The sequence below is a fragment of the Propithecus coquereli genome, unplaced genomic scaffold (genome assembly GCF_000956105.1).
Source record: "Propithecus coquereli isolate 6110/MARCELLA unplaced genomic scaffold, Pcoq_1.0 Scaffold52, whole genome shotgun sequence".
In the NCBI taxonomy this organism is placed as follows: domain Eukaryota; kingdom Metazoa; phylum Chordata; class Mammalia; order Primates; family Indriidae; genus Propithecus; species Propithecus coquereli.
Window position 1 is genome coordinate 6882625 of NW_012151063.1, and position 19940 is coordinate 6902564.

General features: G+C 47.7%; 1 protein-coding gene across 2 annotated transcripts in view; it reads left to right on the plus strand.

Annotated features, from left to right (window-relative positions):
* Positions 1-19940, plus strand: part of TBL1X (transducin (beta)-like 1X-linked) — a 209153-nt gene that overhangs the window by 110966 nt on the left and 78247 nt on the right. The window lies entirely within an intron of this gene.

Consider the following 19940-nt stretch of genomic DNA (forward strand, 5'->3'; position numbering starts at 1 on the left):
GAAAAGATGTTTCTTCTGTGAGTTTTTGCGTATGCTGCTGGTTTTCACGTCTAGCTTCTAAAGAGATGGTCACAGGGATGTGGTTCTTTGTCTCTTTGATGCTATAGTAATGGAATTGCTCCCCTCTGGCCAAATCAGACCTAAGTACAGCCATCTGCCCACCTACCCATCCACCCACCCATATCCGTCCATCCACCCACCCATTATCCATCCATCCACCCACCCATTATCCATCCATCCATCCATCCACCCATCCACCAACCCACCAACCCATTATCCACCCACCCATTATCCATCCATCCATCCACCCACCCATCCACCCATTATCCATCCATCCATCCATCTATCCTTGCTGGCAACATTTACTGAGCATGTATTGAGTTAGGTATTGTCGTCAACGATGGATATAGACTAAAGTAACTGACTAGTACAGGGACCAGTACGTTGATGTGGATTTGTTGCTTCATGGTATTTAGTTCAGCTGAATGGGACTCACATCTTCCCTGTATAAATCTTTGTCTTTCCTCCCTCAAGGAATTTTTAGACTTTTTATTTTCAGGTAAAGTGGTTTTATATTTGTCTCCGCATACGTTATCAAGTGCCTTTTTAAACTCATGTTTCCCATTTCATATTTGAAATGAGAATAGTCACAGCCATGAAAAAGATCAATTTAAGAGTGATTCATCGCCACCATTTGTAACTGGTTTCTAAGTAGGATGTTTCTGCTTCTCTGGTTTGCAGTATGATAATCGCAGTGAAATAACATAAATTCCTCTTTCCTTGAGTGAAAAAATAAATGCCGGTATTGTGGTGGGAGGTGGGTATGGTTTTGATTTCTGAGTCTGTAGCTGCCCCATTCTGGTGTTTGCAGATCACTAGGAAATGAAAGTACATCAGTAGGAAGGTCGTGAAGAATTGAGATGTTTTTCTACATTCTCTGTTGTAAAGAAATTGGGCATATTTTCATGCTTTAAATGGAGAATGAATAGAAAACATGATGGCAAATGAAGGCTCAACGATTGACCAATGAGAGCAGATTCTCCTTCCTGTCTTGGTGTCGTCCTAATCCCTGCCCACCAATTCTGCAAACCCAAACCACACCTCTGCAAGGTCCGTGGGTCTCTTCATGGAAAACGGGGTGTACATGCATAGTTTAGCCTAGTTTTCTGCCCCTCAAATGAATACCAAGGAGTACATCCAGGTAGGTATATTCTGCTTATGAAATATGCCATGCCTCTGAGAGCTAGTGGGGTGAGGCCTAACCCGAGGCCAAGCGGAGCCCCAGGAAAGGTATGCCCTTTGGTCTGGCCTGTGGGGGGCTGTTTCCCTCTCCTCTCCTCCGTCTACCCAGTGCCCTCTCACCTTTCCTTCCCGGCCCCATGCCATCCTCTGGGTGCTCCCACCCCCCATCTGCCTACCTGCACCCCTCCGTTTCCACACCCACTCCTCCTCCCTCCCAAGCTCCACCCCCAGACTTCCTCCACCCTCCCCTCCTTGCCCCAAGTGCATGCCCTGCCTGTAGCCCCTCTCTCCCCTACCACCGCGTGGAGGGTCCTCGCCCCCCTGGCTGTGTCCTGGGAATTTCCCACCAGCTGTCTCTGCACCCTGGTGATGGAGCTAAAACCGCGCCCAACCCTGGGTCCCTGGCCCAGGCTGAGCACAGGAAGTAGGTTTAAAACCAGGTGCAGAGAGGGACGCTAGGGAGCACGGTCATCTGAGGAAACGCATCTCTTCGAATGTAGCTTTCAAAAAGGTGCTGTCGTTGTGCGTCACACAGAGGTCCAGATGCACCAGAGCGAATTACAATTATGTTTATAAAATAGGGCACTCTGCCAGCATTAGCTTATTTCAGATTCCCAAGAAAACACCTTAAACAGTTTTTTATATCAGTGCAACAATATCGTAATAACTTTTCCAGTTCCAGGTATCTTTATTTTAAAAGGAAAATAATTTTGTGCAAACACATTTTTTAGGTGGAGAATAATATGTTTTAGTCCCTAGGAATTTCTAGAAGGATAAACAGGCAGTAACTTGATAGATTGGTATGAATACTATGGGGTCTTGGGCACATTTCTCTATGAAAACTTTCCGTGTAGACATTGCTTGCTCCCATCCTGGTTCTATGCTCTTTCTTCATCCAAACTGTGACTTACAGGAACTTATCCCCTGGCCATCTCTTTTGGGGCCTTTATTGCCCAGATAGAGGATCATTTTGGAAACCAAGTTCTTGAGAACCCACAAAGAAATGGGTTTTAGCCGCCTGGAAGCCTGGCATTGTCTTCTGTGAGATAAGAGCTTCTAGCACACACACAAAAAATAATAATAATTCTGGAGTCAAATGTTTTAGGGAAGAGAAGGGGCTGATAAGTCAGATTGTTGTTTTAACAGTTTTCCTTCCCCTCATCCTGATTTAGAAGAGAAAAGATCTCCTTAGAATCACTAGGTAGTGGTACCTTGAATGAGTTTATTTTATTTTTCTCTCTCGAATTATCATATTAGCGTATACCTGTATCCTTTTTGGCTTCTCCCTCATTCCCATCCCTCCAAATGCCACGACTTACATTTAATCGGCTTGGTAGCATAACCCATTATGTAGCAATTTTGAGGTCTCAAAACGTACATTTTTATTTTCCCCACTGTATCAGCTACCAGTCTGGAAGTGTCAGGGTTTCAGAGGTTTATAAAGTAAAGTTACAGTGAAGTCCAGTAGGACGTCAGGGATGTCTCCTCCGGCGGGGCCAGCTCTCTGTAGCAGCTTGGTGCTGCGGTGCGGGATTTCTGCTGCTCTCGGGAGGGCAGGCCTGCAGCTGGCAAGATGGTCCCCAGAACGCTGCGAGGGGGGCTCTTCCCTCTGCCGTCGGAGAGAGGGCGACACAGGTTCCTAGCCCTGTCTGACAGAGGAAGAAGACACTGTGAAAAATGTGGCTTGCCTGAAGCCATATGCAGCTGGGAAATGGTCCAGAAACTCAAGTAGCAAAGATGTTCTAGCCAGTAATCAGGTTAAATCAATGTATTCCATGTTGGTTCCATCAGGTTGCCTGGTGGCTGACGGCCCTGCTGATAAGGGGGCACTGATTGTGGCATGTCTAAGATGTAAATACCTTTTTGCCCAAATGCAATTGAGAGGGTTCACGTAATAAATGATTCCCTTCGGGGTCGCTGTGTGCCTGGCTCCCTGGAGCAGCACGTTAGGGTCATTCTTTTCAATGTCGCACTGGCTGTTGGGAAAACGCAGACCAAGATGAAAGGGATTCCTTAACCACAACTCGAATCCTTAGGATGCCTTAAGAACTAGAAGCCCCTGTGCAAACCAGTGCAGCTTGGAAGTTGAAGTTATTTTTCTCTTTAAGTGGACCAGTACCCAGATTGCTTTGCCACCAGCAAAACAGTTTAAAACAGCGCCTGATTTCCACAGCTGAGATTCTGGCAATGACATTGCGCAATTCCGAATGGGCAGAATAAAATTGAGCATCAATCTGTGATGTATTTAAACTAATAATACCATGAAATCACGCAGTAAGTGTTGGGAATATCATTCCTGAAGTTTTAGGTAATTTAATTTTTCGTTTCCATGAAAGCGTTCTCTTCAACTTAAGCAGAACAAAAGATCAAATATTCAGAAACTCTGTAAATGTGGGACTCCCCTCCCCTTTAGACTTGATAACATTTCACCATTCTCCTGGGCTAATCAAAATAAAACCACTAGGAGATTGTTTAACCTGCCTGTGGGACCAAACTGTTGCATGAGCTGATGTGGCAGAATATTGTAAACAATTGCATGGCTCCATTAATGAAGAATAGGTGTGAAGTGTCTTAAAAATGTACAGATATGCTGAACGAAAGATGGTTCAGGTGTGAATCCTTCCCTCAAGTTCCTTAAGTCTAGCAGGCAAGATTAGAAACATTCGTCATCAATAGTGACACAGGCCAGCCCTCCTAAATGTGTGCGCATCCATGGAAAACCAGAGGTCAGCAAAATTGGCCATTCGCCTGGACTGGCAGGTCGGGCGGGTCTCAGCCAGGGGCAGTCGTGCTCCGCAGGAGACATATGGAAGTATCTAGAGTTATTTTTGGTGTCACAACTCAAGGGAGGGGCAACGGGTATCTAGAGGGTAGAGGCCAGGGATGCTACTCAGTGCACTGGTCAGTCCCCCACGGCAAAGGACAACCCACACAGTATATGCCGGAAGCATCCCCCCTTCCACTCGTGACAACCCAAAGTGTCTCCAGACACTGCCTCATGCCCCCCGTGGGGTGTAATCACCCCAGGTTGGGAACCACTGCCCTAAACGCTAAGGCTCTGCAGTCAGCCATTCAACCCCCTTCCCCCTGAGCTCAGGCAAGTTAAGTGGCTCCTCCAAGCTGTCCTGGCTTCTTGCAGGGGCAGAGGCGGAACCCTGTGCCTCTCAGTCCTCCCTGGACGCCGAGTTCTGTGGTGGTCTCCGGAAGCCCGGAAGTAAGGATCCTGGGGTAGCCTTTCTGGGTCGTGCTAATTTCATATTAGATGCTGATTTAAAGTTATTAAGGTGCTGGTGGATATGTGGCGTGACCACGCAGGAGAACTCTGAAGGAAGACGTGTCGGAGAGCCAGCCTGGTGCAAACCCAAGCCCAGGCCGGGTCGTAGCCTTGGCACACGTTGTAACCCCTCATGTGTCCCGACTGGTCCTGTAACTGTGTTTTGTCTCGCTTAAAACAGCACGAGGTGCAGATGTCCACCCCAGGGAGAGTGCGTTGATAGAAACACTCAGTGTCTCCGTGTTCGGTCATTTCACCCAGGGCTAAGCTGGAGGCCCAAAGCCTCATGGTTTCCTGTCACACTAACCCCATCTGGAGTATCTAGTTATAATAATTGGGCGGAGGCTATAAATTTTTGACATTGGTTCTCAATATTCATAATAAAAAAGTCATGAACGTGACTGATTGTGAAGGAAGAGAGCTGAGACCTAAATGGGTAGAAGACTCAGGAAAAAGCAAGTTAGAATAAGATTCAACACCACTGAAAAAGGAGGAAATGGGTTAAAAAGACTTGGACTTTAAGTAGCTCTTCCTAAGGATGAAGAAGCAGAGAAAAGACCAGATGTTGAGGAAAGACTCGAGCAGGGCAGAGAAAAGGCGGCAGGGCATTTACCTACCTTAAACCCGGGATGCTTTCTGTGGCTCTATTTTAGAAAGTGAGTTTAGTGATCTGTTCTGGAAGACTCAAGTCTTCACCGCCTCTGCCACTGAGGTTCTTTATGACACTGCAGACTTTTTGCCTTTCATTTCCTCTCTGAAATTCTGTGAGCATTTTTCCTCCCAAAGGCGTGAATTTGGAACAGCGATGAGTGCCCACTCGCTCACAATCCTCTGGCCCCACACACATAGCCGACTACCCACGGGCCAGAGTGTACGCTGAGTGCCACAAGTCACAGGCATTGGCAGAATGCTTTCTAGAAGAAAGAAATGCGAGAAATGCCCAACATTTAGGGAAAGTGTTTAGGTGCGGCAGTGCTCGAGCCAATGTGTTCTTTAGGAATGGTGCTGTAGCCCAGCCGTGGCACGGCTTGGTGCCTGATGGTGCAGGCGCCGATGTCTTATTGAAGCCCAAGCCTCAGAAAGGAATTCCGAGGCAGCCCTTAATCCTGTCTCTAATGCTGTGAATTTATCGACACTGATCAGGCTTTATAAATTAATCAGTGTTGCTGTTTGTTAAGAATTGAATTGTGTCCCATCAAAAGAGATGTTTTAGACTGGGTGCAGTGGCTCGTACCTGTAATCCTAGTGCTCCGGGAGGCTGTGGCAGAAGGATCATTTGAGGCCAGGAGTTCAAGACCCTGTCTCTACAAAAAATGGAAAAATTAGCCAGGCATGGTGGCATACACCTGTAGTCCCAGCTACTCGGGAGGCTGAGGCAGGAGGATCGCTTGAGCCCAGGAGTTGGAGGTTGCCGTGAGCTATGATGACACCACTGCACTCCAGCCTGGGCAACAAAGCGAGACCCTGTCTCTAAATAAATAAGTAAGTAAGTAAGATGTTTTGCAGTCCAAATCCGCAGCACCTCAGAATGTGACCTTACTTGGAGGTAGGATCTTCACCCACTTAAAGTGAGGTCAGGCCCTAGTCCTGGTGGGACTGGTGTGCTTGTTAAAAGAGGAAATCTGGACACAGACACGCATCCAGGACAAACACCATGTGAACATGAAGACAGCCACCTACAGCCAAGGAGAGCGCCTGGGGCAGACTGTCCGTCCCAGCCCTCACAAGGAGCCATCCCGCCCCACACCTGTGTCTTAGAAGTCTGTGCTCCAGAGCTGTGACACAGTACATGTCTGCTCAGACTCCCAGCTTGTGGCACTTTGTGTGGTAGCCTCGCAAGACTCGCAGGCTATTCCTGGTCTTCCCAGTGTATCCCAGTCTACGAAGCATGCCCAGGGCTTGTGCAGTTACTGCTCAGCTTATGGAAGTAGAGAGGGAGAGTAATGTGATTCAGCTCGTTTTCTCATTAACCATAAAAAGAACCTGGTCTCCCCCACACTTCGGGATTATCTTTTCACGACGCCAGAGCCCGTACGGTGCGCGGATACGCGCAGGGCGTGCTTGCCACCCCGGGCATCCTTCTCCCTGCCCCGGCGGAGCCGGGCAAGGCCAGGGCTGGCCAGGGCTGCATGGGCGCCGTAACGAGCCCGTACTCTCTCAGTCGATAGACGGGAGGCCGTGGTATTAGTCTGTTAGGGCTGCTGTAACAGAGGACCACAAACTGGGAGGCCCAGACAACAGAAATTTATCGTCTCGGGGTCCTAGAGGCCCGAAGTCTGCAATCAAGGTGGCGGCAGGGCTGGCTCCTTCTGGAGGCTGTGAGGGGGACTCGGGCCCATGCCCCTCTCTCAGCTTCGGAAGGTTTGCCGGCGGTCCCCGGCGTCCCTAGGCCGGTGGGTGCGCCACCCCGAGCCCTGCCTTCGTTCGCGCACGGCCTTCTCCCTGCGCACGTCTCCGTGTCCAGCTGTCCCCCGGCACAGTCGCACGCGGAACGCCACAGACGGAAGGGTCTGCTTTCTCGCCCTCGGCAGCGCCAGCACCAGGTCGGGAAGGACCGGGTGGACTCTGTGCAGGAGCGTGCTTCTCAGCAGGGCAGGGTCAGCGCCATGCAAAGGAGAGAGAAACGGGTACCACAGTGCATGGGCCCCTCGTCAGAGGGGGGGCCAGCCTCCAGTCTCTGAGTTTTTATGGAGAGTTCAGTTCTTACTCTCAGAAATGTCTCTTTGAAGTCTCTGGTCTTCTCCCTCATTTCCTATGTAAAGCTCGGGCCATATTACTACTTCAGCACAATTAATTCAACGATTTGGTTGTACTCAAATTTTATTTTTGGATATAGAGCTCCCCAAAGCTAAAAAAATGGCTATCCATGAGTATGTTACGGACTTTGCCCGTAGGTGAGACTGTGATTCACAAACAAAATGCGACTGGAAAATACAATCCATCATATATCAGAACACACAGAAGCTTCCACTTTAGGGAGAGCCTTTATGACACGAAGCAGCGCTCCTGTGTCTGGGACAGACCCCCCGAAGCTGCGGAGAGAGTGGGATAACCAGTCAGAGGCCCTGCTTGGTCAGTGACAGCTCCATCAATGGACATATTGAACCCAAATCCAGAATGGGAAATCGATAGTCGGCACTGCTATGCCTCTTTCAGGTGGATCAGTAATGCTCACTAGGACTTCGTTTGCTCTTAACCGCCTATGAGGAAAGCCTAGCAGGAGGTCTCAGTCTGTTCGGGCTGCTGTAACTGGATACCATAGATGGGGTGTCTTATAAACAGCAGATGTTTATTTCTCACAGCTCTGGAGGCTGGGCATCCAAGATCCTGGCGTGGCAGAGGCTGTCTCTGGTGAGGACTCACTTCCTGGTTCATAGATGGCGCCTTCTCGCTATGTCCTCACATGGTGGAAGGGGCGAGTGAAGCTTTCTGAAGTCTCTTATATAAGGACACTAACCCCATTTATGAGGCTCCAGCTTCATGGCCTCATCGCCTCCCAAGGCCCCACCTTCTCATACCATCACCTTGGGGGTGAGATATCAACATGAGAATTTGGTGGAGGTGGGGGAAACACAAACATTCAGACCATGGCACAAGGACATTACTTGGAAAAAGTACCACAGAGCATAATGACATTCCTTTCTAACAGAAAAATGCTCACCTCTCAACTTAGGTGAGCCACGTTGACCCCAGTTGGTTCAATGGAAATACTTGTTGACAGACAAAATTAAAGAGGTCCATAGCTTACCTGCTGTGTGTCTGCATACATGGAAAGCTGTGTTATTTCAGTATAATATCTGAGTTTACGTCGATGTAGCCAACGCTGGCTGAGTACTTCTTGTGTATCAGGCACGGTGCTGGGCACAGGATTAGTCTCACGGTAAGTGAAAGTTTTTAATAGTCTGATTCGGTAGGACAGGCCCGAACACAGCCAAAGCCCCTGGTACAACACGGTCAATTTAATACATGTACGAACCCGGCGTCGTGGGAGCAAAGAGAAGGATCTCATTGTGTTCCAGAGGATGAAGGCAGCTTAAGGATAGCGCCGAGATGTCAGCTGGGCTTTTAAGGAGAAGTGGAATTCTCTCCACTGGAGAAGGCAGAGGATCTTCTTGGAGCAGAGAGAACAAATGAGTCAGGGCTTGCAGACTGGGTGACAGGTGCTCTGGGGACCACTGGAGTTTTTGCTGCACAGAGAACGGTGAAATAAGTCAGTGTTTAGGGGTTACCTTGGGCTGTGGTGGGGTCTGAGCCTCTGGGGTGAGCAAGGCAGTGTGTGGCCTGTAGCAGAACTGCAGGGGGAGTCAGTCCAGGGCCAGCAGGGTGGACGCCACGCCACCACCATTGTCCTTGCCCCACTATTCTGTGTCCTCACAGCAGGCCAGTGTGAACATCTGGGCCGTGTAGGGACGGATTCCGGGGCCCCATGTAGTCTCTAGGGAGGTCTTCAGGTAGGGGTTGTGGGGTGAGCGTTGGTGCCTTGTGGCAAGGATGCGCTCCCTAGGCATCTTTGGGGGCATCCATGTAAGTGGGGGTTTTTTGTTTTTTGTTTTGGGTCCCATAAATTGCAAAGATAAGGGGACAGCTGTTGAGCAGCTTGGGGCAGCTGCTGTAAGGACAGAATGGGTCTTTGCTTACTTACTTCCGGAAGCAAGTTGCTGAGGCAGACGTGGGAATGATTGTGTTCAAGGACATGAGACAGAGTGGTGTCTTTCGTCAGCACCCCGCATTCCACATTTCTCGAACCCCTTTCCACTCTTGCTCTGCTCTGGGCCCTCTCGCACCCCTCTGGCTACTCAGGTGAGAAGGAGCCAGGTCCCCGGTGGGCAGGAAGGAATCCCAGCGAGTGAGGCCCTTGGAACTGCCACCCAGGCCATTAACTGAGTGTTCACTTTAGACGGAAATGGTTGGCTGTGTCTGCCAGAGGTCAAAGGCAACTGCAGCATGGTTTAGTTTTTCTTCTTCCCCTCATTATTTCATGCAAGTGCTGTCTTTGAGAGAAGTGGTTATGAGCATGGTGATAGTCATGCAGTGTACAGTTCTCACGTATGGAACTGTCTAGAATGGCTCATGTTACTGCTGAAGCTCAGTTAGTGGCTTCAAGGTTAGGAAGCATAAAATGAATAATTGTTAAGTACAAATCCTGGCTGTGTCTTGCAAGCTCCACTCCTTCCTTCCTTCCTCCCTCCCTCCTTCCCTCCCTCCCTTCCTCCCTTCCTTCCTTCCTTCCTTCCTTCCTATGTGAATTTCAGCTTAGCTAACCACCAGTATTCTGGTTTGTTGACCAAGCTGAGTAATTTTCAGCCACACTTTAGGTCCCTTAGAAGCCATTCTTAATTCTGAGGTACAAGGGTTAGAAAGCTTTGTCGTGGGAGCTTATGAATTAGGAAATGAGAAATCAAATCAATAACAGTGGCTGGTCCTGGATGCAGGTCTTTTCTGCCTTGAGTGGCTTTGAAGTTGAGTATCTATCTATCTGTCTATATTTTTTAAATGGCAGTTGCTTAATTAGGTAAAGTGAAGAGACGGTTTCTTTTGTGCTAAATGGATGATGAGTATTGGAGAGAGTTGACTAAAATTTCTCAGTCTTTTCCTTTATACAAACTCACTGAATCTCAGTTCTTGTAAGACACATGCTGTTTCCTTTGGGAGATGTGAGGAAGGTCTCAACGATTTTAAGTATCTTATCTGTTGTAATAATTGATCCTGGTTGACTCAGCCACGGCACAATGGAATCCAGAAGTTCTTGAATCAAATTCAGTTCTTGATTGAATATGGAAATGTTTGTCTTCATCTGCCTTGGAGTGGTGGGGAAGTCCAAGTGCATGCAGAAGTCTCGGAGTAAATGCTGATTCATTTCTTGTCAGACATCGCAAAAGGTGGGCATCGGAGCAAGTGGGTAGCTCGCTCCTAGATGTGAACTGCTCATTCATCTTCTCGGTAAGTGTGTCCTTCTCCTTTAAGAGAAGCCATTTCAGGGTTTTTAATTAATTCTTCCAGAGGACTCATTACTGGGAGTGGAGAAAGAGCTCATTATAGTAATGGCTTCTTATCCCTTGTGTGGTTTGGTGCCGCGGTCCCTGGGGGCCAAGCGAGGCTGCAGTTCCAGGATCTCTTCTATTGATCTGAAAGCCGTTCACCACCTTTTTTTTTAGAATAATCATCCAGTGATGTCAAACACAATACGAATTGCGCTGTTTTAAAAGACCCGTAAATGCACGTACGGAGGTGTGTATAGATACAAGTCGCATAAACAAACGTGCGTATTTAAAGGTGTACTTTTGTGGACAACATTTTCTAAATCTCTAAAATATCAAATTCATAATTTTGGATCTTGGACATCCTCCCTCTCTACCCTCCCCAGGACACAGCAGGACAGTGGAGGCACACTTGAGGCACACTTGACCATAGCAGAGCGAGGACAGCCCGCAGGAGGGGAGGGGAACCGCTGGGCTCCAAACCCGGGAGCAGAGCCTGGCAGAGGGGCCTTTTTGCCTGTGGATTCCCTGGAAGAGGGGTTGAGGCTCACTGTGTCAGTGCTTGCTTTGTACCACTAACTGGGTGGCTTAAAACATGTGTTGTCTCCCAGTTCTGGAGGCCAGAGGTCAAAACTCAAGTGGGGCCACCCTCCCTCCGAAGCCCATAGGGGAGGGTCCGTCCTCGCCTCTTCCGGCTTCTGGCGGTCGCTGGCGCTCCTTGGTGTTCCTTGGCTTGGAGACGCATCACTCGTGTCTCTGCCTGGGTTGTCACATGGCCTTCCTGGTCTCTGTCTTTCCCTGGCTGTCTTCTTATAAGGACACCAGTCACACTAGAATAGGGGCTCACCCTATGCCAATCTGACCACATCTTTTAGCTAACTACGTTGGTGACTTCTCTTTTTCCAAATAAGGTCACGTTCCCAGGTGCTGTAGATTAGGACTCCTGCGAGTCGTTCCTGGGGGCTCGGTTCACCCCACAGCAGTGGTGGTGCCTCGCCTAGTCCATCTTCCCTTCCCCCGGGTCCCCGGGTGTACGCCAAGGTGGCTACATGGCCATGTGCAACCTGTGCCACTGGTCCTTAGACACGTTTGTGGGCCAGCCGAAGATATCCGAAGAGTTCCCAGTTTTTGTCCTTAGTAAAATTAATGTGTAAATACAGCCAAGCTCTGAGGGCAGTGTTCCATAAAAGGCCCATTAACTGTTGTTGTGATGAACAGAAGCCTATTTAAGCAATGAGGTCAAAAGCCAGACGCAGAAGTTGGCATTAACTTGGTGAGTTTTTAATTTCACTTTTTTTGAGGGAGAGGGGCCAGTGGGCTGCTTTTTTGAGTAAGCGAAGCATGACTTGATCTGGGTTGTCATAAACTGTCTCTCCCTCAGGAGGTCATTTCTTGTGTTTGTCACATCAGAGGTGCGGGGAGACTTTTCTGATATGTAGATGTCACATTTGGGGCACGAGGCGGGTTTGGTCTGAGAACCTGCTCCTGCCACTCGGTGCGGGAGGGGCTTTTCCAAGCGGCTGAGCGGGAGGAATGTTCTGGTCAGGATGTCAGCTCAGTGCCCCTTGCCTCTGTCCCGTGCAGTCTTCTCTGATTCAGCCGTGCAGCGTTAACCCTGTGAGGTCTGCAGCCACGGAGAGAGGATGGTGTCTGAGCCTGGCACTGTTGAGTACAGCCCAACCCCGTCCTAGCTGCAGGGGGGCAGGAAGAGAAGCATTTTTGTCTTTGCGTTTTTGGTGCCTGGGATCCAAAGTCCCTTCCGTGGAGTCCTGTGCAGTTTCTCCTGGAAAGAAATTGTCCTCCGGGAAAGTCCTGGGTGCAAAGGTAGACATCTTTCAAGACTCTCTGGCTCTTCTCAGGAAAGCATTAAGCCAACCCAAGGTCAGCACAGAAACGTTCTATCTTTGGAAGTCTCAGTGTGGTAGGTGAAGTCTTGACCGTGGCATTTCCTCTCTTGGTAGCGGTGGCTTCACACAGTAAACAGGAGGTGACCTGGGTGTCCTGTCACCAAGTTCAGCCCTTGGAGACAGACTTGGATCCCTGAAGGATCAGCCTCCAGTAGCAGTTGTGACGGTGGAGAATACGATTTCGCATCCTAATTAGAGCCCCCAGACACGATCCAGCTTCCTAATTAGTGTCCCAGGTAATGAGCATGTACCCGTTCACTGGCTCCGTTTATTTTGGGGATAATGGCAGACTCGTAAACAAGCTAACCAAACAGAGACTGGAATTTTGCTTTGGAGGAAAAAGTCTAAATTCTGTTCTATGAGATAATATAAGTAATTACAAGCCACAACGGATCTCTTTCTTTCAGGTAAATCTACTCTTTTGTGCTGATGCAATATGATAGGGCAGCTTCTTGTGTGTTTATGTGATGAATTTGCTAAAGTAAATCATCATACAAGTCTAGGATTTACCTCATAGTAAACCAAGAACTCTAAGCAGGGACTTTTCTTCTAATCTAATTTTTAAAAAATGCCATTTATACTATTGGGACGTGGCAGTGCTTAGCTGAGTGGAGCAGTTTATTCACTGGGGATTTATAAAAATATGTCAGTCTGGTTTCTAAGACTGCGTGAATCTGGGAGGTAAATGATTAACCCAGTAGACTCAGAGTTTATTAAAAGCAAAATAATTCATGGTGGCAAAATAGATACACTCTCTTTGCCAGGTGTTCTGTCTGTTTGGTTTTGTTTGCACACTCGCTTGAAGGCAAACAAGTCAGATTAAATAGTAATTATTAGCTTGCAGGGGCAGCAGATGGCCTGGGTTAATTTCTGCGCCACATTCTCTCATGTCCACCAGTGCACTGTATTAGTCATGTGTTGATTGCTGTGTAACAAACGACCCCAGAACTCAGCAGGGGAAAACTACAGGCACCGATGATCTCACTCGAGTCCTGGACGTCAGCGTCCAGGCGCAGCTGGGCCAGAGGTGCTGCCCCAGGGTCTGCCGTGCAGCTGCGGTGCAGATGTCAGCACGGGCTGCAGTCTGGGAGAGGAGAGATGCCAGCTCACGCGGTGTGCAGCTGTGGCAGAAGGGCACACCGTCGTTTGCTCCGTATTCTGTTGGTCACACGGACCAAGCCTGATGAGTATGGGACAGGATTAGATCAGGTTGTGACACCAGGAAGCCGGGCTCGTGGGTGCCAGCTAAGACGCTCCCGTCACGTCCTCTTTGTACATAAATGGGCGTCATGGTTAGAGAACTCCTGAGTCCATAATCATCTCTTGGAAAGTGCTGGGAAAATGACTTGCGTGTTTAGCCTGTGCATGGCCTAACCTTTGGAGCCTCTAGAGCCTGTGTGTAAGGACTCTCACTTGACTACATAGTATCAAATACCTGTTTTTTGCTCTTAATTATTCTCGGACAGAAAAATATTTCATTCCAATGGAGTGAAAACTCACTGAGGCCGTAACGGATGAGTCTCCTCAGCTCCCACCTGCTTCACAAACTCATTTTAACCTCCCAGGTCGTTTGAAACCACCACTGCCTGCCCGCACCCTTCTTCTGCCCTAAAACATCCAGGGAATGTTGGCCTTTCCTTTTCTCCAAATAACGAAGCAATTGAATTTTGCACCTTCTGTGCAAAATTAACTTAAAAAAAAGCTAATGAGAATTTTTTCCTCCAAACATATATTCACAGAGTTTACAAAATTTATCTCTTACTCATGTTTTCAAGGGCGATAGCATCTTAGTTACTCTCGGCTCTCACAGCACTGAACTCTTTCGTTCGTTGGTTCATGCGGCAGATGCTTATCAAACATCTCTGTGGGCCCGGCATTGCGCTGTGAAGACGGCGGAGCCAATGATTTTTTAACAGTAATTTGAGGCCCATCAGATTTGAACAAATGACTTTGGTGAGCGCAAATTCCATCTTGCAAATGCTAGGCATCAGGGTGACTTAATGAACATTTAGTAGGATCTTACGACTCTGGAGTTGAGAAGGAATCGTCCAGATTCTCCTGCTGCTCTCGTATTTTCTAGACAAGATAGCTGGAGTCCAGAGAAGCGGTTGGTTTCCTCGAGTGGAGAGCGGAGGTGGTGGTGTGACTCCCGGGCCGTGGCGAGCCTCACCTGGGCACCTGCAACACCTGCAGAAGGCAGCCCCCGCCCCAGGTTCACGCAGTGCAGAGCCGCCAGACGGTTCACGCACGCGCACTTCCACGGTCCAGCGTTGGCGCTGGCCGCTCCCCCGTGCGGGGCGCGCGGTGTAGCCGGGGCTTTGGCGTGAAGCTTGGTGGTAGCAGGGGTTTCTAACTTCACAGCTCATGGTCTTGTCCTTGAGAGCCGAGGCTTGTACAGCACCCCCTTTCTTGTTTTAACTTTTACCTGAAGAGTTCTCACCTTCCGTGCGATGGGCAGCCAAAATTTCCCAAGGGAGGAAACAGCTGAAAATAACAAACAGTCATAGAATATTAAAGAGCATAGCATTTTGCTTGGTGGTAAGCAGCGTGTTTGTAAAGCTTGGCAACATGATAGAACTGTGTTTGTTTTCTCCAGGGCTGCCAAGACTAAGGGTTTTTGATGTGGTGAAGATCTGCTGTGAGGAACAGTCCTGACTGTGAAATAAAGAGTTATCTGGTGGTTATGCCCCCGTAATGGCTGCCGACCCCGACTGGGCTGGCTTATTCTAGGCGACCCGCGGCGAGGCCGAGTGTGGCGGTGCTCCCCGGCGCAGCGCCGCCGCGCGGATTGCGGTACCACTGCTTCCACGTGGCCTCTCGATCCTAGTCCGGCGTCTTACCTGGAGGACAGAAAGCCGTGCATGGTCAGTTCTTCAGAAAGAGTTGGGAAAAACAGGGAATCATAAGAAATGGTACAGATATGCATTGCTTTTTAATTTTTTATTATTAACTACCTTTCAGACTTTTTCAGATTTCACCCATTTTCCCGTTAAGGTCCTTTTTTCCATCCCATGGTCCTATCCAGGGCCCTAGGTTGCATTTAGTCATCATGTCACCTTATTTAGCCATCATGTCTCCTCTGGCCTGTGACAGTTTTTCAAACTTGCCTTATGTTTGATGACCTTGACAATTTTGAGGAGGCCTGGACAAGTGTTTTGTAGAATGTTCCAGTTAGGGTCATGGGTTTCAGGGAGGAAGCCCCCAGTGAGAGGTGGATGCCTTCTCACTACATCATGTCAAGGGTAGGTGCCGTCAGCATGACTTATCACTGTTGATGTTGACTAGGTCACTTGCTTAAGGTCGTGGGTGCTGGGTTTCTGCACTTTGAGGTTGTTTATCCCTTTCCATACACTATTCTCACAAAGTACACACGCTCAGGGGTGCAGTAAGAGTGTCAAGCCTCTCTTCCTGGAGGTTGTTTGTTTCCTTTTTATGTTAAAATACATCAATGCAGATCTATTCACTTATCTCTTGTTAGGGAGAATGGGGTTTTTCTTGGAATGTGGGTCCTTTAATCCTCATTTTGGGTCAACTTTCTTCATAAACCATTCCCATGGTGCACCTTCTGCAGTGTTGGTCTCTTTAGAGATTTGTGAAACCATCTCAGAGTACAATCCATGTAGAGTTTTCCTTTCCCCAATCTCTTGACTGTTGTCCACTCTGCAACCAATTTGACAGCACATTTTTGTTGGACACTTTCTTGAGTAAGTGTATAACAAAGAATTCAATGTGGGTTTTGCAGGAAAAAAAAAATCTTTTTTCTTTTGTATCCCTAGTTCATCAATTTATGTACTATTTAATTACTCTTTGTAAATGCAATAACAAGTCCAACTGGCATCTGCAGGTTTGAACCAGCCAACAGTCTGGGTGTTTATTAAGTCCCAGAAAACCAGCTTGGGCAGAAGCAGATCCCAGCGCAGTAGGCTCAGGGCAGAGAGAGCTTCAGTTAATTCAGCAAGAAGGTTAAGTGCAGGGCTTGTTAAGAGAGTTTCTACTCCAAGTATTTTTAGAAGCAGTAGATATCAACCATAAATATTTAATGTTGTGTTTATAGACTTTAGTGTCATAAAAATACGAAAAGGTGACTCCAGGGGAGGGAGTCGGCCAGTATAAACCCTGGGGAGAGAACTTCCTCAACACAGCACACTGTGTGAGGAAAACCATCCCACACGCTCTTAGAAAAGAAGTAAATGGGTAAATAGCTGTCATTTAATCTTATTAATACTCACCAGATGAAGTGTTCATAATTATTCTTTGCTTGCCAGCATTTTCATAGCTCTTTTCTCATTATAAAGATAATGTGCCGTGAGCAGTTTGAAAAATAAAATTAAACATGAAAACAAAAGAAACACCTGTAAGCCCACCCCTAGAAGTTCCCACCAGTGTTTTGGTGTGTTTCTTCTAAATGTTGCGATCTGCACGTGTACAGTCTGCTGTGCACTGAGCTTTGTAGTGTGCACCTTCCACCTGACCTTACGGGGGAAGCATTAGATCATCCACGAGCATCGATTGAGAATATTTGTCTGTCTTTCCATCAAGTGCATGTTCTGTAATTCATCTGACGCATGTTGTTGGAGATTTAGATTGCTTCCAATTTTTTGCTTTAGGATAGATTGCTGGAAATAGAACTGTAGGGCTCTTGAGACCGATTACCAAATTGCTTTCCTGAAAGGTTGTACAGTAGTGAGGAGGGCTGCGGTGGGTGGGAGTGGTTTGCAGCCCTCTCAGTTCACGTGATCGTAGTCAGCTGAGCCGGGAATACACAGCATCTTTTTCTCCCCTGCCTCCCTGCATTTTTTAAATTCCCAATGAGGTGGAATATGTTATCATGTTGGTCAGCCATTTGCATTTCTTCTCTGTGAATTGAACATAAACCCCTTGAAAAGGTGTAACTCAGGTTCCTTTAAACATTACACTTTTGGGGTTTCACTTGGATCCCAGTTATTTTCACATTGCTGGAGTTTCAGCTCAATGAACCGTTTCTGATGTTTGCTTGTACGTTAGTCTCCTGACTTGAGCCCAGCTGTGAGTCTGCATGTCAGAGCCGCATAGTAAACAGAAGCAAAGTCCAGAAAGCAAGAAGGAACTAGCACATCAGTTTAAGGAGACTGGAGGTACACGTGCACGTCTGTTGGTGGCTGCACTAGCGCGTCCTTAGGCCTTACCTGCGCGCTGCACTCGGGAACGCCTGTGAACCAGAGCTGTGTGTAGGGGGCTTAGGCTGCCTGTCTGCCGTTTCCTAGTATGCTCATCAAAAGACAGTGTTTTTATAGAATGACAGTTGGAGGAAAAGCACAGATTCTTATGTTAGCCAATAAAGGACTATTTTTTAATGTAATTATAAATTGGCAAGCTTGCCAATTTGTTTCTACTTGTTATCAGCCAAAGTTCAGTGTTTCCCAAGGAAATGTGTCAGTGTGTGTACGTGTGTGACATCTGTTTTATTGTGCACATGAATTAATTGAGTATCTATTATGTGGCAAGCTGTGTGCTGCCTGGGAAGTCTTGCACTGTCTTACAGCACACTCAGGGTGAGGAGAGAATTGTTTGTTTTCAGTATTTCCTCGAAGTCATTATTCAAATTCCTGTGCATTCCGGCTTCCATATCTCCTTTTACCGTTTTAGGACATCACAGTTAGGAAGCTTACCTAACATCAGTTCCAGTTCTTCCTTTTGTGGTCTTTATTGTAAGCATCGTTTCTATTTTTTTTTTTCCTCTAAAGAAAGCTTCTCGAACTTTGAAATGAAATGAATGAAAGGAAAGGAAAAAGATGACTCAGAAATTATTAATAGATTGCTAAAAACAAATGCTGTGATAATTTTGGGTTGGAGTGTCTGTCGTTTTACAACATAACATATTTAGCTTCTCAATGATGTTTGTATGTTTTTGCTCAAAAGTAGATTGACTAGGTATGAATCCAGCAGGGCCTTGAGCGAGTCATTTCCTACCGAATTCAATAGATGGAGCTAATCCACAGAGAAAGGGCTGTATCTCTCCTACACTGGCATCCTCTCAGGGCTCGAGGTTCCGTTTTCTCTCAGTGCTTTGCTCCTGCAGATTGCGGCTTCTCTTCGTGCTACGCTGTGCAATATGCACAGAAATTGTGAGTGGGGAAGCAGCGCTCACTCCAGAGTTCCTTGGGAAGGTGGCTCCAAGTTGACGACTTTCACTTTGAACTCAGTGTCACAGGGCACGTGTGTGCTTACACAGGATGACAGTTTGAACTGTGGACAGATGAAACTCATGAAACTCTCCACCAAAATAAACATACCAGCAAAAAGCTCTCTCCTGATGCGGCATAATTTCCACCCCATAAAATGAATTACGCTTCATTAATGCTGTCCTGTCTATGGGTGGTTGTTAATTAGTTCAAAAGAGAACTCATTGTGGCCATACTATTCCCCTTGCAAAAACAAGGGCAGTGGAGTGTTCGATTTGTCTCCGTGAGTGCGATGCGGGCAGGTACCCGGTGCTTGATGCCCAGCACCTGCAGGCGCCTGTTTTCCAACGCTGTCTCCCCAGTCCTTATCATGGGCAGGACGTAATTAGATCGTAAAGTGACAGCTGAAAACTTAAGGGGCAGATGTCATATCTAAAAGGGGATTTATTATAATAATAGTAACAGCGGTAACTAAGAGTAATCCTGGCTCAGGCATTTCGCTGGGGTCACTTGGTGTCAGTTAGCAGCACTGTGGGATTTGAGCTGTGCTGTCGCCCAAAACCCCTGTCAGTGGCAGTGTGGGCTGTCTCCTTCCAGGGCAGGGAGGGCGGTACAGCGGTTGGCATGGTCTTCGCTGTTTTATATGTGAGGGAACCTCAGCCAGGCAGGGTCCTTGCCTGGGTGCTCTACGGGGAGCCCTGTGAGCTCAGCTCTCCGTGCAGCCTGCCAAGCCAGGGGCCCCAGATCGGGGGGTATAAGTACACCAAGCTGCGAGGTGGGTGGTTGACCTGCCACAGGAGCCACCTGCTGATCACCTAGGCAATTTGAGGACCACATGCTTTCACCTGGACCTTGGTCAGGTGTCTGATGGAACTTACAATAATTCACTCTATTAAAAACAACTTCGAGAAAGTTGTGCTTTTGTTCCTAGAGAAGGCTAGTCTTCAACTAGAACTATTTGTGATTATTAACTATTTCATATTGATCAGGGGAAAAAGGATATTATGGGCATATAATTTAAAATGCACACGCAGACACAATTAAAAGCGGAATCGTGTAGCCTAAAAAATAACTCCATATGCCTCTTCATCTTGCCAACTACAGTCAGCAAAATTTCGGAGCCTGCAGGCACCATGGAAGCCATCTAGATTTGCTCTGTCCGATAGGAACAGAATGTGAGGCACAGGTGTAATTTGCACTTTTCTTGATAGTCACAGTACGAAAGTAAAAAGAGGCTGGGCGCAGTGGCTCACGCCTGTAATCCCACACTTTAGGAGGCCGAGATGGGAGGGGATTGCTTGGGGCTAGGAATTCAAGACCAGCCTGAGCAACATAGCGAGACCCCCTCTCTACACAAAATATAAAAATTATCCAGGCC